Consider the following 18159-nt stretch of genomic DNA (forward strand, 5'->3'; position numbering starts at 1 on the left):
CATTCCATTTGAAAATATTGATTACTTGTAAACCTGGGATGGTTCAAGCTCATGGTGCCACCATAGTGTCGCCAAGTTCTGGCTGTAGCTCACAGTGTCCTCTGGCGTTCACTGGAAATGATCACCACCAATTTACAGAGTAGTCTTCCTGTCAAACTGCATTCTCCACTATCAGATTGCAGTCTGTTTAGTTGATATAAAAAAGTATAAAACATTTACTTACTAAATGAAACAAAATGCATACATTATGTTAATAACATGTAAGTTAGAATACAACTGATAATTTAAACAAATAGTTCACCCAAAATAGAAGTTCAATTTAGTACTGCTCGTGTTGTTCCAAACACAGTTTTCTCTAATGGAACAGAAAAAGAGAAAATCTGGTAAATAAATAGGAATTTTCCAGTCCAGTTAAATTTTAACCACTGCAGTTGGACTGCCATGACAGTGAGTGAATTTGAAAACCAGATCAGTCCAATTTGTTATCAAACCATTTACACTGACTTTGTGAACAGAATCAACTGATTTAATATAAAAGATTGAACTTAAAAGAACACTTTTATTCACAACTTTGGCATCGCAGCTTCCTTTACTGATTACTCCAAGATTTTCTGTGATTAATGAGTTCAATTTCAGTCTGTTTCTCATATAAAGTTGTCGTATAATTTCAGAAAACGTGAAATATATCGCTTGAGTCATAAGAATTACTTTATTATACTTTCATGGTATTTTTAATTTTTTTGGCCAGTCCTTCACTTTCATTATACTGAAAACAGTTGCTAGGATTTTCTCCAGAACTTCATATGGGCTTGGAAAGAATTAGACATGAGTGAATAATGACTACATTTTCATTTTTAAGTGAACTATTCCTTAAGTGAATCATATTTTCAATATATTTGAGAAGATGAGTACCGTGGTGAAGTGTACAACACAGAAGACCGTTATGATCACAAGGCCAATGACTAGGGAAGCGATTCCCATGTGAAGAGCCTTTCTCCCCAACCGCTGAGCTCCTTCATAGTCTTCTGCATCATAACTGCTTTGAGACTGAATGAGAGAATAGGTGAGAATAGGCACAATTTGACAAAATAACAAATAAAAAACTTGCAGAAATTCATTTGACTGAGGCTTTACAGAAATTCTACTCAATTTAAAAATACATCTGCAGAATATTTGGATAGCAGAATTAGTGACAGGTCTCCAAGTGAAAACTAGACTTCAGTATGTGGCCCATAAAGCAGACAGCAGTGAGGGGCGTAGTGAAGATACCAGCCTCATTTCAGCTCTCTTAATAAGATCAGACAGCAAACTGAGCCTTGGACATACAGCTCGCTTGCACTAAATCACATTTAGGATGACAAAGATGATCTGACTTTACTTAGCTGATTCGCATATTAAAACCAGATTTTTTTCGGGTTTGGATATTATTTGAGACAAAGCAGGTGGTCTAAACTTTTTATTAGCTGTGAACATCACTAAATGTTATTAAATGTATGCCTAAAACACGAAAAAATATTATTATTATTATTATTATTATTATTAAATCTCTGCTCTTGTAAAATAATTGTTATGTGTTAACCACTTTTGACAATGTTACAGTGTGCATAAAGCCCCCAGTGTGTCAGAGGGCAGTAAGCTGGTTTGCATGATTTGTGATGCTCATCTGGTTTCTCAGAGGCAGCTGCTGCAGTCAGTGAGCCCTAAAGTTTTAATGTGTAGCAGTGACAGAGTTAACCTGAAACTGGATGTGCTGCTCTTCACAACAAGCCCTTGCACTTTACCCCATTCAGACCCCTCCGCCTCTAGTCTAGTAGTGGCATTTGAAAGCATATATTTGATTGCTGCAAGCAGGGGAACGGTATGAAAGGAATGGGCAGCTGGGGAAAATGACTCATTTTTATGATGCAGATGAATCATAGTTATGCTATGAATAACTGTACCTTAAAAAATATACAAATGATCATATGATACATTTATACCCATTCTGTCTTGATCCGCACCTCCTGATTCATTGTATTATTCTCTATTCCTATGGTGCAGTGCTTAAAACTGTTAGCGTTAACTTAATGTCTTTCATTTTATTTTACATCCATAGTAACAATTATTATTGTTAAAAAGCTTTAAATAATATATATTTTTAAATAATTAAAGTGCGTGTGTGTGTGTGTGCATTTAAAATACATTGTATCTATCAATCTATCTATCTTTAAAAAATTAATACCAGTATTAATTTTATACATGTATTTAAATGTTCTATTTACACACACACACACACACACACACATTTACATATTTTTCTAACATTTACATATATATATTATAAGTATTTGCCACCACATTTACAGTCATTACATGATATATATAATATATATTATTAACGTTGAGCTGTATCGATGAGGTCATGGCCTTAGATACCATAAGACAAAAAAGAATGACCATCACTGTTCTTTAATATATATATTAAATTCATAGAAAAAGTAACTTTCTTTTTAACTGACTTTGAAAAAAAATGAATTACATGTTAGTGGCTAGACTGATCTCATTCTGAGGTCAAAGTGTGAAAAGTCAGATAGGAAACCACTGAAAAAACTTTCCTGTTCATCAACAGTATAAGCATTGGTTGAGAACAACGGCCTGAGAAGGTTCATCATCTTAGCACACCTGCAGGCTGACGTGTGAATGTTCGAGTAGGGGAAAGGGTGTGTGTGAGAGTGTATGCAGTCTTGCAAGTGTGGGAGTGCTACAAAATGAACTTCACAGACACTTGAGGCCTGTCTATTTATAACACTTATATGTCTATCTGGATCTTTAGAACATCAGGTTTAGTCAGATTTCAAAGCCGCATGCATAACACATTGCCAAGTGAAAGACTATAAACCCACAAGAAACATACCTTTTCAGAAAAACACTATCTGCAGATAAAGATAAGACCAAAGATAAACTGCACATTATGATCTATAACATCAGTTAAGTATTTGATTTAAAGCGATAATTCACCCAAAAATGAACATTCTGTCAATTTACTCTCATGTCACTGCAAACCTGTACTATATGACCTTTCATTCAACAAAAGAAGGTATTTTAAAGAATATTGGTAAGTTTTTTGGTCACCATTTTCTTCCATTGTATGGACAGAAAAAAAATCTCAAAATATCTTCTATGTTCCACAAGAGAAAGAAAGTGATTCAGGTTTGACTGGACATGAAAGTGAACAAATTATGACAGAATTAAAATGTTTGCAACTGTCCAGGTAGATACACTCAATAATAATAATAATAAATAAAAAAAACAACCTTTCTACTCACCATTAGAGAAAAGACCAGTGCCACAATGTTAATAGGCCACGCTGGACAAAAGCAAGTGAAAATAGTCAGAAAAATGTAATTTTTCAGTGGTGGTGCCCCCTGCGCCTCAGCACACCTTCCAAAACTGTGGTCCAAACTCCCATCGATAGAGTGGTTTGTCTTTCCATCCGACCGCTGAAGACCAGGACTCATGATGCAGGAGTGTCAAGCACTGCAGAGTTAAGAAGGAGCAGGAGATGGCGAGAAGATTTACAAGAGCCGTGTGGAGAAGATCAGGAAACTGAATGGAAGACCCGAGGATAAACAAGAAGGCAAGAGCTCATGAAGACACTCATGGGGGATGTCAGATGATTGGGTAAGTGTGAAAGGCGATGGATGAGATGTTGAGTGAGTCAGAGAGGGCTTATGACCTAATTACCACCCGGACTGAACACTATCCCACTTCTGAGAGGGAGAGAGAGAGAATGTGTGCAGGACACTGAAGCAATGTAAGATGTAAGAGGAGAAGCAAGCAGAGAAAAACGTCTGTCTACTTGCCATTATTACCATTATCTGACAAAGGGAGAAGGGAGTGTTGAAGCTACAACTGATACAGCCATATGGATAATGGCCCCAAAATCACATTAAAAAGGCTGCCAAGAAATGAACACTGGCAATTTTCCCACGGTTTTTGCATGGTACTGCAAGTGAGGGCGTTGTAAACAGCACATCATAGAGAAAGAAAGCTGTATCACACATTACATATGCACAACAGCGCACTGGATGATACAGTGGAAATGTAATAAGAAAAAAAAAAATCATTGGTAAAATAATTTTAAAGTGTTCTTGTTACATGTTACATGTACTTACAGTAATAACAGTAAATTATGCATAATGCAACTCTATAATAAGTGCATGTACTTAATTGATTCTCAGTACTTAAGCATATAATTACACTGTAACAAGGAAACCTCAAAAAGTGTAGTCATGTTAGTTGTTTTGACATGTACTTTTTATATTGTAGTTTATGTTATAGTTGTTTCCTTATGGTTTAAACAACATAATAAGTTCATAGGTTTAAATTTAATTACTAAAAGTATCATGTAGTGCAACCATAAGTTAAAAGGGAACATATTTTCTTTACACCTTGGACATGTTCTACTCTCACTCACACACATACATTCTCCTTTCAGATACATACATAGAAAATATGTATGTCTGAACAAAATATGTGTATGTAAGAGGAGAATGTAGGTTATGTATGTTTGAGAGAGAGAGTATAGTGGAAACGGAAGACAGGTCAGGCGCGATCAGGACCAACGGGACAGGTCCTGATCTGTATGGCTGAGTTTGAAGAGGCAGCCGCAGAAGTATTTAAGCAAGCTATGTAGGATTAAAATAATAATAATAAATTAATGAATAAATATTATCATTGTGAAAATTTTACATGACTTCGTCCCTTGAGCGAGCTGTGATTTAGCATGCAGACACGCAAATAGTTTATTTTTTATTTTTTACATAATTTAGGATGTGAATAAATTGGTTATAGGTTTCAAGTGAGGGACAGCAATACTTTTATATTATTTCCATAACTCAAGATTGCGGTTTATTTATTATTTTGTTTTTTTAGATTGTTTTGTTGGTTTCTCAATATCTGGCAACGCATTTAAGCATTTAAACAAATGACCAGGTTCAAAACAGCGTGGGCAGGTTATTACTGATAGGATGCAATTTGGTAACATAAATGTACTGATCATCATGATATATTATCTTAAAGAGATGAACTGAAAACGGAAACACACAGGAGAGAAGTGGCACAAGCAGAGCAAATACTACCAGACCAAATTAATTGAAATACTGAAAGAAAAAACATAATTATGGAATTAGGGTGGAGGTGAATATGGATGTATTTCTGAGGAGGACTGAGGACTGTCTTCAGAAAAGTTTCGATGGCTTTTTCTTTTTCTTCTTACATCGTTAAATACACATTAATTAGCGCAGCGTTGCAAGCAGCAATAACTCAGGAAACGCTAGTGTTCCATAAACGCCACCTGCTGTCAGAGATTGAATTTGCATTTTCATCAGAATCAGAAAGAGCTTTATTGCCAAGTGTTTACACAATAAATTTATTTCATTACTTTTTCCAGTAACGAGTAATCTAATTGATTAATCTTCTCATCTTAATAACGCCGTTACCATTACTGCCAAAAAATGCGGCGCGTTACGTAACTGATGAAGCAGTTTTTTTTTCTCATCAGACCAACTAGATCTCTGAGCGAGAGGCTTACTGTTCTTCCTTGGTTAGTGGGCAGAGCACGAGACAAGCGCATAAATGCTGACGATTGGCTGAGGTAGAGTAAAATTTAATTGTAAGCCAATCAGAGGTAGAGTTGGGCGGGTGTTCGAAAGCACGCATGATGGGTATTCGGCTCTTTTGACTCAGCTCACTGGAAAGAACCGGCTCTTTTTGCTCACAAATGGCTCTTTAAATGACTTTGACTATAATATTTCAATTTTTATTACATAATTATTTAATTTATATAGGCTAAATTAGTAAAAATAGAGTTGGCTCTTCAGATATGCGAGCCAGCTCCCGACGTTCACCTAAAAGAGCCGGCTCGCGAACGACTCATCAAAAGCTCATTCGCGAACGAGTCGATCCATCATCACTAACGCTCATTCGCGAACGACCCATCATCACTAACGCTCATTAACGACCCATCATAACGCATAGTCGGACAGGACAGGACACACAAGGAGCAACACAAGCCAGTCATTCAACGAGAGACAGTTATGGCGACGAGCCCAAATAATCCAAAAGTAGCCTTCTCTAAATGGAAGTATAGACATTACTTTTTCCTTCAAGAAATTAAAGGAACAATAAAAAGGAATTATCAAAAGTTCCAAAACATCTATTGTGTTATTTGCATTGATCCACTATATAAACATAATATTTACATACATAGCATTTGATTGGAGGCTAGTCTCACTTGTCCCACAGCAACATTTTTTTAAATGTGTGTACAATGTTTCACGTTTCTGTTAATAATGTATTGTATTAAGTGTCCATTTCATTATAATATTCAGATTTATCATAAATAATTGAACATGCACATATATTTTAAGTTCCGTTAAAGAGCGGTAGAGGTTGAGCATTTAAAATTAAATTTTACTTGAAAGTAACGCAATAGTTACTTTCTTAAGTAACTAGTTACTTTTAAAATTTGTAACTGAGTAACCAATTTAGTTACTTTTTGGAAGAAGTAACTAGTAACTGTAACTAATTACTTTTTAAAAGTAACTTGCCCAACACTGATTAAAATACAGAGGTGTCAAGTAACGAAGTACAAATACTTCGTTACTGTACTTAAGTAGAAATTTGGGGTATCTATACTTTACTTGAGTAATTATTTTTCAGCCGACTTTTTACTTCTACTCCTTACATTTTCACGCAAGTATCTGTACTTTCTACTCCTTACATTTAAAAAAATAGCTTCGTTACTGCTATTTCATTCCGGATTGTTATCGTTCAGAGAGAGAGAAAGAAAAAAAAAACTATCCAGATAAATCGCACCATCAGGATGGAGTGAATTTGATTGTGGTTGGATGATAAGTATACACATATACCATTCCGACACCCTATTGGTCCATACGCGATCCATCACACCTGCACATGACACAAGTCACATCACACTGCATAGACAGTTTTGGGTTCGTTTATCAAAAAATATATTTCTTAAAAGTAGGTTGGAACCAGTAGTATCCGATCGCCTCAGAGTCAGTCCGCTTAAATTTCAAATGAAACCGGCGTCAGTCCGGTCTCCTCCCGTCTTTCAGCGCGCTCTTCAATCCGCCGACCACGGTGGAGCAGCGCGAGCTCAAACAGAGACAGAGGACACAAGGTGTGTGTTTACCGATAGATTGTTAGAATATCTCTATCTGTGAAGTTCTTTGTCATAAATACAGTTTACAAAAGGTCACGATCAGTCGGTTTCTCATCTAGTGTAAAGTTTTCGCTTGTCACCGCTAATCACGAAACAGCTGTTTCCTTACACTTATTTAAATATACTTCATTTAATCATACGTACATACACTGCTGTGCAAAAGTCTTAGGCAGTATTTTCACTTAAAAGAATGGTGTTTGGCCAGTTATTTATATATTTTGCTGTAGAGTGTCAGTATAAAATATCAGTTTACATTTCCAAACATTCATTTTGCCATCGTCAAACTGCTTGTGCATTCAAAATCGCACTAGATTATTATTAAAATTAATGGCAAACTACTGTCCTACTGACACATTGCAGCAAAATATATAAATAACTGGCTTAAAACCCTTTTTGGGGTGAAAACACTATTCTTTCTTTTCCATAAGACTTTTGCACAGTACTGTATTTTAAAAACGAGATTGTTGCTACTTTATAAAGAATGAGCATACAGTCATTCACAGAACTGATTTAAGACAGTGACAGACAGCATTCATCTTAACTAAATATCAGAGTGAGTGACAGAGATACAGTAGAAACATTATGTGTACTTTTGTATTAAATAATGACCCAGATTGTGAAATACATTTATTAGCCTTAGATTAAGGGAAGCACAACTTGGGAAATGAGAGCATCCAAGGTGAAAGCTATGGATTTATTTTACATATTTGTAATGTTCTTTAATGTTATCCATAGTTTTTTTTGTAGTTCTTTTTTTTTTTTTTAAGTATCGGTTCAGGCACGTTGAGGCGCCAGTACCATTTTAAAATTATCGTTTGCGATTAATGACGCAAATGACAATGTTGTGATATCTAGGCTATAGAGCATCACAGTCCCACCCACAGCTGGTGCCGGAACTAAAAATTCAATAAAATTTTTGGATTGACATTTAAGGTATAAGCCATTAAAACGTAACCATACATGGTAGACTTAAAACCAGCTACGGCTGTACTAAGCGACAGTATATGCTCATATAAACGTAAAAAGATCATGGGGCACTAACCTTGTTTTGATCTAAATGCCTTTTATTCGCGATGTCTTGGCTAAGTACTTCATTACCCACAATCCTGAACAATCCCACAATCCCACAGTGATGCATCTGATTGGTGGAGCTCGTATAACCGTCTGGTTAAACCCCTCGAAGGTCCGTGAAGACTGAAGATCATTATTAAAAAAATAAAATAGAATAAAAACCTGTGTTGCGTTTTTGCACGGTACTTATCAGTGCAATCATGATCTCCTTGGCTGCCATTGAGAGTTTTGCAGGGAGGTTTGTAACTTTAGTTAGCATTATCGTCCACTTTAGCTAGGCTACTGTAGCCTCCATATGAAATGAGTCATATCAAGCATTTTATAAAGCCACTGTCAAAACAATATTTAGCCTAGACATACCTTTTTGTGCATTTACTGAACATTTGTGTAATGGCAACGACATGTGTTGACAACTGAGCAGTGATTGCAGTCAGATACAAAGCACTGCACAATTGCTGACGTTATCGTTAACCACTTTCACACACGCACACAATATAAAATACACGATGATAAAATAAAAATCAATACACAATACATATATAAAACACTATTTATTTACACGATTAATACTGAAAGAACTGCTATTACTGCACATTCACTATATAAAATAAAATTCACTGGAGGAAAAAGTTCGCGCGAACGGCCGTCATCAGATTTGGTTGTCGCTCAAAAGGCACGTTGCCTCGTTCGCAGTTGTGGCTTCAGTCGAATTCAATGGGGCGCGGTGGTTTATGGGATGAGTAGTTCCTGCGCTCGAAATGAAAATATGTACACAGTCTTGTACCTTTGACTTTTTTTGGATTTTGTCTTAATTTTTTCACTTGAAATGATATGTTATATGCTTATGAGTTCAGCCGTAGCTGGTTATCCTCACACACGCTCTAAAACTCTTTAGATACGGATTTTTCCGAAAGTGAATGGGAGAAATGAATGGGAAATTTACTTCCGGCACCAGAGCTCTCTCGGGCTGTGGGTGGGACTGTGAAGCTCTATATCAACTTTGTAACTCGTTACCCTCTGAACACTGGACATAGCAGACGTATGTACCGAATACAAGAAGCTATCAATCAAGAAGGTATCAGGATTATGAGTTATTTTTCATTTTTAGTTTTTGAATAATCACTTAGATTAATCATTCATTTTGACAGCACTATAATGTTTATTGTAAATAGTCAACCACACAAGAGTAATTGTTTCTTAGCCTGCACCAATGTTCTTGTCCATTGCCCTCACAGAGTCCTGCAGCTAAGCTTGGATGTACATTTACATTCCATTCAAGGTTATTGATGACATGCCTCTGAAGTTTGACTTTTTGCACCATAACAATACTTATTGGCAACTAGTCATCATATCTCTAGCTCTTTAATGTATTTGCATTGTACTAAAATGAGTTCATTTTCAATGGGCATATATGCGGCTGAAACAGGTAGCCTAGTGCATCCCAAATTTTTCAACATTAACATTTTAATATAACAATATAGTCATTATGGCCTTTAGAAAAATGTTTTTTTGAGGAGGTGGGGTAGTGCACAATAGGCCCTTGTGGCACGGCCCAAGCTTTTGTTCTTAATGGCATTTTTTCCCCCTTACATTACTTTTACTTTTATACTTTAAGTAGTTTTTTAAACCAGTACTTTTACACTTTTACTTGAGTAAAAAGCTTGAGTTGATACTTCAACTTCTACAAAAGTCTTTTTAAACCCTAGTATCTATACTTTTACTTGAGTAATGAATGCCAATACTTTTGACACCACTGTTAAAATATATTATATATAATAACTAGATAAAAAAGTTTGTCAAGACAAACTTTAAGTTGGCTTGAGAAAGCCTGACCAGAAAGTCTGACAAAGTTTGAAAAGTTTAAGAAGTTTAAAAAGTTGTAAGTTTGATGGTTTCAGTCTGAAATAGTAAAAAAAAAAAAGTTTTAAAATGGATCAGATGGATCGTTGCTATGTGTTTGCTAAGGGTACCGGGGGTTGCTAAGGTGTTTCTATGTGGTTGCTAGGGTGTTGCTATGTTGTTTGCAAGGGACCCGGGATGGTTGCTAGGGTGTTGCTATGCGGTTTTTAGGGTACCCGGGATGGTTGCTAGGGTGTTGCTATGCGGTTGCTAGGGTACCCAGAGTGATTGCTAGGGCATTGCTATATGGTTGCTATGGCACCCAGAGTGGTTGCTAAGATGTTGCTATGATGTTGCTAGGGTACCTGGCATTGTTGCTAGGGTGTTGCTATGCGGTTGCTAGGGTGTCCGGGTGGTTGCTAAGGTGTTGCTAAGTTGTTGCTAGAATACCTGGTTGCTAGGTTGGTTTGGATAGTTGCTATCAGTGTTGGGGGTAACGAGTTACAAAGTAACGGATTACAGTAACTATTTTACTATTGGTAACTACAGTACTTTACTAGACTGTAGGAACGCACTTTCCTGCGTTACACATGCCGTGTTTGCCTGTGTGTAAAGTTCTGGGCCAGGTTACCCGATAACGACTGATCATAGCGCTTAAACCAAAAAGACAGAGACAGCCGCGGCTAAAAATAACTGTTATTTTTTAATGTTTAATAACTTTTGAACCACTAATCCAATCTGAATGCTTTAAAAAGTGATGTAAAGCAGAGATTTTCCACATTTCGGATATTTATCTCATTATTATTATTCAGAGGCGCCATAGTGTACGTGATTACGTCATCGCATTTTGAAAACATTGATTCGTCAGAAGAAACCATGCTTTCATTCCTCTGAGCCAAACAGAAATGATTGTTGAAGCTTAGTCCCACCTCCGTGCCCAGATTGGGTCAAACTGTCCCATATTAAACCAATAAGTATTCTTTTGAACTACTACTTAACATATTGGTTTGGAAAATGAACGAAAACAAAGTGAAAGTAAAGTCTATCGTGAGTGCATGAATACAAACACACAATAACACATTTGGATGAGGAAACTCTCCGAAAAAGCACAAAAAAAAAAACACTCGACAGAGTACTTTGACATAAAACAAATAATAAAAAAAAAGGATGAAACAGTGGTACATATCTGATAAAGCACTGGGATTTATGTCTTGGTTCCCGGTAAAATCGATTTTGACACAGATTAAAACCAACGGATGGATCATTTATATTATGTATATTATGTATACTAAGTAAATCATTCTATAATTATACAGTTCATAAATATAGTTGCACTATTTTTTTTCTGTTGCACTCTGAATATTTTTCACTCATTTTGTGTGAATCATTTGCACTGTTTTTGCACTGTATTGTTGAAGACAATTTGTGCAATTGTTTTTACTATATGCTGCATAGTTAGTGTTTATTATTCATTCTCAGATTGAAAATATATTTCTCAGAAGAAGAAAAAAAGAAATGCAATTTATCTTTAAAAGAAAATCTAAATGAATGTTTTATGCCTTTATTTGATAACCAGAAAAATGTAAATGCACAACATAATTTCTGAGGGGAAAAAAAACATTTCATAAGGATATTTTAAGATAAATTTAATAAATGAAGTTGTTTTAATTTAAATAATTACACATGCTAAAATAATAAAACATATGGTGATGAAAAAATAAAAAATTTCATAGGGCCCTAAACATGTAATTTTTGTTAAACTTTTAATAAATTGCTGTGAAAATGTATAAGTGTTATGAATTAAATTAATTAGACATGCTTTTTGATGAAAACAATTAAATTTAACCATTAAAAAGGAGTTGAGAAAAAATTAAACAGATTTTATAGGGCCCTAAAAAAGTTAAGTAAAGTAATAAGTTTCTTTTCAAATGCAGTAACTAGTAAAGTAATCTCATTACAATTTACAGAAGTAACTAGTAACTAATTACATTTTTTGAGTAACTATACCCCAACACTGGTTGCTATATTGTTGCTAGATAGATAGATAGATAGATAGATAGATAGATACAGTCAAACAGTAAGTCTTATTTATTGATTTATTGATTGATTGATTGCTGCCAGGCCTGTGAAAATTTTGCCAAGGCAAGTAAAAAATGTAAACCCTTGGCCAAACCGAGCCAGTAGAAATTTTCCTTAGTGTTGAGTCCTGTTAATACTTAATTGTATTAACAGGAATTACTACAATTACAAAAACTGCTTCTACGGGGCCACAACGTAAGGTAATCAGGCCTTTTATACATTTTCGTGTTTCTTAAGAAATAATGAATGGACAAATGGAATCTTTAAATGCCTCAGATGTAAAGTTATTCGCTGTCAAAGTGACGCCAAAATGAATGGGAGACAATGGAATGCTAACAGCAGGTGGGGGTCTGCTAGCCAATGGCGGCGCCCAGGGATTCTTCAATAAAATATGAAACTCTGCCCCCCTGGGAAGAGCTGAGCAAGTCTTGCACTTGTATTTTCTGGTCTGAGAGTGACTTCCTGCTTAAACAGGAAGTAATAGATACCAATAAAAAAAGAAGGTATAAATATATGTATGTGAAAGGAGAATGTATGTATGTGAAAGGAGAAAGTATGTGTGTGAGAGTAAAAATATATGTATGTGAAAGGAGAATATGTTAATTGTGCAGAGGCACACCACATTGCATTTTAACAACCTGAATTACTTGCTTGCTTAATACTCTTTGTCCCATGTGAGACATAAAGCTGCAATTATAGAATTATAATAAATGATTATGCCAAAATAATTTTTTCTTCTTTTCAAGAATTGCATTTTTTTTTGTATGCATGAATTGCATTTGAATATATTTTGAATAAATTACAAATTAACAAATTTGTTAAACAAATGTGTATTTGACAGAAAATAGTTAATGACATCATAGACTCAACAGTTCAAAGGTGAAAATGCTCTAATTTGAGCCCAAGTGGCCTGTCTGTGGCAGGGCCGTAGCTGGGGTCAGCGGGGCCCCAGTGCAGGCTGTACCAGTGGGCCCTGTTTGAAATTGTTTAATTTGTATGTTAGTTCTATTTATTTATTTGTGCTATTTGCACAATGTTTAAGTTTTTTCAAGTTTATAGGTGTCCAGGTACAGAAACCGAATAATTGAATGTAAAATAGCACTGCATAGTCTTCACTGTCAAAATTACATATATAATCAAACACAAAAAAATTTAGACACCTTCAACATTTTTCACATTATCACAATTTATTTGCTATAGTTTAGAAAACGATAATAAAATATGACAAGAACACAAGAGTTAAATTTTCAGAACAAATTAATCTTGATAATATTAGATAACTTTGACAGAAAGGTATGTAAGGGATTACAATCAAACAAACTACAACCAAAATAAATTTCACTAGTAGTTCTCTATATGAATCATTTTTGGGTATAATAGTTCACTTTATTTTGCTATACTCACTTACGTACATTAACTATAGTGTCCTGAAGCTACTAGTAAAATAATATATAAAAATACATACCTGGTGTCTGAATAATTGTTGGTTTGACTGTGCATTAATTCTTGTGTAAAACTACAAAGTAATTCAGTCAAGAGCAGTGAGGGATTTTCTTTCTTCCATTTTCTTGGATTAACATTACAGCAGTAGCTATATTAGCAGCGGTCACTTTAAGAGACAATGAGCGCATCCAGTATAATAAACATCCAATTTTTTTCTCAACTGTTTACTTTCACTTAAGACATAACCGACAGTTCAATCAGGTCCACTTCCGTCAAGTATATTTATGAAAATTATAATTGCATACAGTTAGTGTTTGTGGTATGGTTATGTTTCTGGGCAACACTCCACACGCCTGTCCATGCAGCCATGCTTGGACAGAGCGGGGAGAGCAGCAAGACAAACCCCCCTGGGGTACAGAACAGAACCATTATAAGCATATATAATTACAATTCACAATTACATGAGTTGTAAACAATGTCATAGAGACTGCTTCCAATGAAGACACTGGAAAGAAAGAACAATTTAGATCGGATTACAGGTTCAGTTGGTGGAGTTGGGGTTGGAGGAGGGAGTTAATTGCAAGCAGCGATGCGATGGAAGAGACACTGAATAATGGGAATTTAAATAGACCGCAGGTGATAGGTGTCAAGACTGGATTGGTACACGTCAGGAATAGCTGACTGTCAGCTGATGCAAGCGTGACTAACATGGCCTGACTGAACTAACGCGATGGTTGATTTGTTTTTTTTACATACTTTCCAAGAAAGTATTTTGACATATTTTGTATGTATTTTTCACAACAAGAGTGAAACGTTTTTTAGCCTGGCCTCAGCTGGCCTCAGGTGGTTAAGATCGCCGGGGGCCCCTCCTCAGCCGTGGGCCCCTAAAATCATCACCACCTTTCACCCCACTAGTGACGGCCCTGGTCTGTGGGTGTCACCGTAGCATGTGCGTTTATGCAGATAAGGCGATGCTTTGTTTCAAACTGCTGAATGGTGTAATGGAGAAATGAAAAACACCTGCTTCTGCTAACTTGAGAAACCCACTGTCTCTGCAGTATAGATAAAATGACACGCACCAGTCTCTCTGCTCTCTTCGTAACCATCTGGTTCACAGGTAATATCATCCTTGATAACACAACGTATTATTATCAATAGCTTGATGAAATAAAACAAATTAATTGCTTTACTTTCTTGCTGCTTCCTCGCAGGTCTCGTCCCTGGAGATGTATCTTTGCCAAATCTGATCATATCTATGTGGCAAATTCCTGAGATAACAGCAAAAGAAGGCACAGATGTCACCATCACCTGTCACATTGAAGCTGATTCACCCGTGGAAAGAATCATGGTGAAGTGGTTCCAAGATAATCAAACTGTACCGATCAAAACAGTGACTTACAATAGATCCCTTGTAAATGGATCTGTGACAATTAATGCAACACTGCACCTGCTGTCAGTGAATCTAAACCATAATGGCATCTATTACTGCAAAGCACGGGTGAATTTGCCTATGCTTGGATCTGATGAACTTGGAAATGGGACGCATGTATATGTGGGTGAGCTTTATTTTTTTACCTGCTTTATTTCCATACTATACTCTACACATTTTTGGTACTTTAAATGTCAAATGAACATGTACTTCTCTTTCAAAACAACTGTAGTGCCTAATTCAGCAGTGACAACGCAAACACTCACAATGAACCCAGTGATGTGGTCAGTGCTTTCAGGCTTGTGCTTCATTTTGCTGATCATCTGCATTGTCTGTGTTATTAACATACATTCTAAAGGCAAGAAAAAAATTCACATTACTATTAAACTTAATTGTTTTTTAAATAAACTAAATTCAAGTGACTATAAAATTTAACAAGCTGTTTTTTTTTTTTAAAGGACACTGCAGAATAGAACCTAGAGCAAAAGAAACCCAAGTAAGTGATGTTTATTTGTTTGTTTGCTTATTTATTTGATTGATTGATTCTGAATATTGCCAGGGCTAATGGTCTTTCAGAAATGTAATAAAAGTAGTATTTTTCAATGTATTATTTCACTCTCAGGTTGATGTTAACCATGGATCTCCCTGTCCAGATGCTCAGCAAAATCATGTTGTTTATGCACCATTAAACATTCCAGGGGACAGTGGAGAATCAAGAAAAGAGGTAAATACAGTAAAAGAAGTACAGTAAATAAAAGCACTGCTCTTTAAGCCCTTTTTCACTTTGAGCCCTTTGACTGAAAAAGCTTTTTTTGCACTACAATGTTTTTTTTTTTCACTTCACTGGTTTGCACTCTATCTGCCATATCGTCCCCTTGGAATTATAAGGTTCTATCTGACATTTTTATCAAAATTGAGTTATTCTTATTCTGTGACAATTTATTTACATTATGTGTTTACTGTTATTTTAAGTTGTGTACATTTTGGGATTTTTTATTGAAAAAACAAAAAGGTTCTATCTACAGAAGTCTATGGAACACAAAAACTTTAAAGCTTAATATCTCAAAACTACTCAGAACGCAGATAGAACCTTATAATTCCAAGGGGAAGATATGCCCTGCACTGCTTTATTTTTAGTTTTATTTATTTTATTTTATTTATTTATTTTTTACATGCCCTTATTGTATAGTGTATTGTATAGTTGTATCTTATATTTTATATTTGATCTAGATTTTTAGGCTCTAATGTTAGTGTTACCTGTATGCACCGGGGGTCTGAGAGTAACGCAATTTCAGTTCTCTGTATGTATGAATGAATTGTACGTGTGGAAGAATTGGCAATAAAGCAGACTTGACTTGACTTTAAATATTGCCCATCAAGAGCCTTTAGTAGTATTCAAATCTTGCTTAGTTATTTATTACATGTTAACAATTTAGTAAGCAAATGGAGATTTTTTTTTTTTTTGCAAAAAAAACAAAAACAAAAAACATATTCCACCTATTTCAACTGAAAAAAAGTTCAGTTGCTGCTTTAAATTTCAGCTTATACTCAACTTTGTTGTGAAAGTCATTTCAACTTTTCAAACCGACATATAAAATAAAATTGGACTTCATATAACTTATAAAAAGAGTTGATATTGCTCAACTTATTTTGATGAGTTAAAGTAATTTAACATAAGTTGTCATGACTTACTGATTATATCATTGTTTTGTAGTGTATGGAACCAGATGCAATTATTATATCATGTTATGGCACGTTTTTCAGAACTGTCCGGCTATGGCACTTACTTCAGCGACATGCACAGAGGATTCAGTGACATACTCTGAGGTCCACTTAAAGAAAGGACCAAAGGATGAAGGTTAAGCATTACTTGCATGAATTTAATTTTTTCACCTTGCATATAAGATGGGATGCCATTGATTCTTTTAATGGCACTTCAAGCTTCTGGTCCTGTTTGGTTTTGTGAAGGTTTTTCTGCAAATACATTTATATAGTTTCCAAAGGTTTTTTTTTCTTTTTTTTTCTTCATGCAATGTTCAAGACTGAATTGTTAAATGCTGTGGCTCACATTTGTGTCTATTTTAAGCTTTAATATGTTCAGACTGCATATATATTTTTAACATAAATGTTTTTCAAAAATCTAATTTTTGTGTGTCTTTTGAGTGATCAGGTAAGGGTTTAGTAGTGATGCTTGAACTTATTTTTATTGCATTGTTTAAAAAGTTGTGTGTCAAACTAATATGCAGCCTATAGCAAAATTATGTTTTGCCAGTCATTTATCTGACAGTCTTTTTATTTTTAAGATTATAAGTGCACTGAAAAGAAACTTTCAAAATAAATTATGAATTAGCGATTGTTAAAATTATATTTAGAAACAGAGAAATTATCATGTGCGGTGGTTACAGCAATATGCAAAGTTTTATTCTAACATTTTGTTTTTCATATCACACTATAAAGATGTTGACCTGATGTGGTAACATCTAAATTAACTGGATTTATTCAACTCAAAATAGTAATTAACATCAGTGAATCAACCGACAATTAATTAATACCAACAAAACTCATTTTTATGAGGTAAATCAGGTGGAAATAGCTCTTCAAGTTAACAATAGCAGGTTACCACTTTGTACAGTGCTTATAGCAAGTTTTGCAACAATAAGCGTCATACAAGAAGATGACAAGAAATAAACAGTTTAAATGTCAGAACAGAGATGTTTATCGAAAAAGACTAATATGTGTTACCGCCTACGCAACACCATTTAGCAAATTAACGGTAATAGCACTAGCCATATGATGTACTTCAGCAATAAGATAACACTGTTTCATCCTGAACAAAATCTTTAGTTTCAATGTATTTTCACACCTGTCCAGTGAAAACACATTTCTGTGTTGGGGTGATGAGTGTGCACTTTCAGAAGAAATAATCATTTACATACTGTGGGCTATTTGACATGCCCTGAACCCACAGCTGAATAAAAAAATAAGCCTAACAAAATAACAGGCATCTTCAAGTGTAAAGTGAATCATGCATGCAGATTTAAATCATGTAGGAGCTCTGAAAAATAATTTA

The 18159-nt window shown here is 35.1% G+C and overlaps 2 long non-coding RNA genes across 2 annotated transcripts; one reads left to right on the top strand and one right to left on the bottom strand.

Moving 5' to 3' along the window:
* Positions 1-924: 924 nt before the first annotated feature.
* LOC128018454 (uncharacterized) lies at positions 925-3442 on the bottom strand. The gene is made up of 3 exons (XR_008184878.1): positions 3306-3442; positions 2894-2912; positions 925-1047 (listed from the first exon to the last, which is right to left on the bottom strand). It is a non-coding gene; the product is annotated as an uncharacterized LOC128018454 (long non-coding RNA).
* Positions 3443-15485: 12043 nt separating this feature from the next.
* On the top strand, positions 15486-17139 carry LOC128018147 (uncharacterized). The gene is made up of 3 exons (XR_008184729.1): positions 15486-15585; positions 15712-15813; positions 16854-17139. It is a non-coding gene; the product is annotated as an uncharacterized LOC128018147 (long non-coding RNA).
* Positions 17140-18159: the final 1020 nt, after the last annotated feature.

Source organism: Carassius gibelio, chromosome A8 (genome assembly GCF_023724105.1).
Source record: "Carassius gibelio isolate Cgi1373 ecotype wild population from Czech Republic chromosome A8, carGib1.2-hapl.c, whole genome shotgun sequence".
Lineage (NCBI taxonomy): Eukaryota > Metazoa > Chordata > Actinopteri > Cypriniformes > Cyprinidae > Carassius > Carassius gibelio.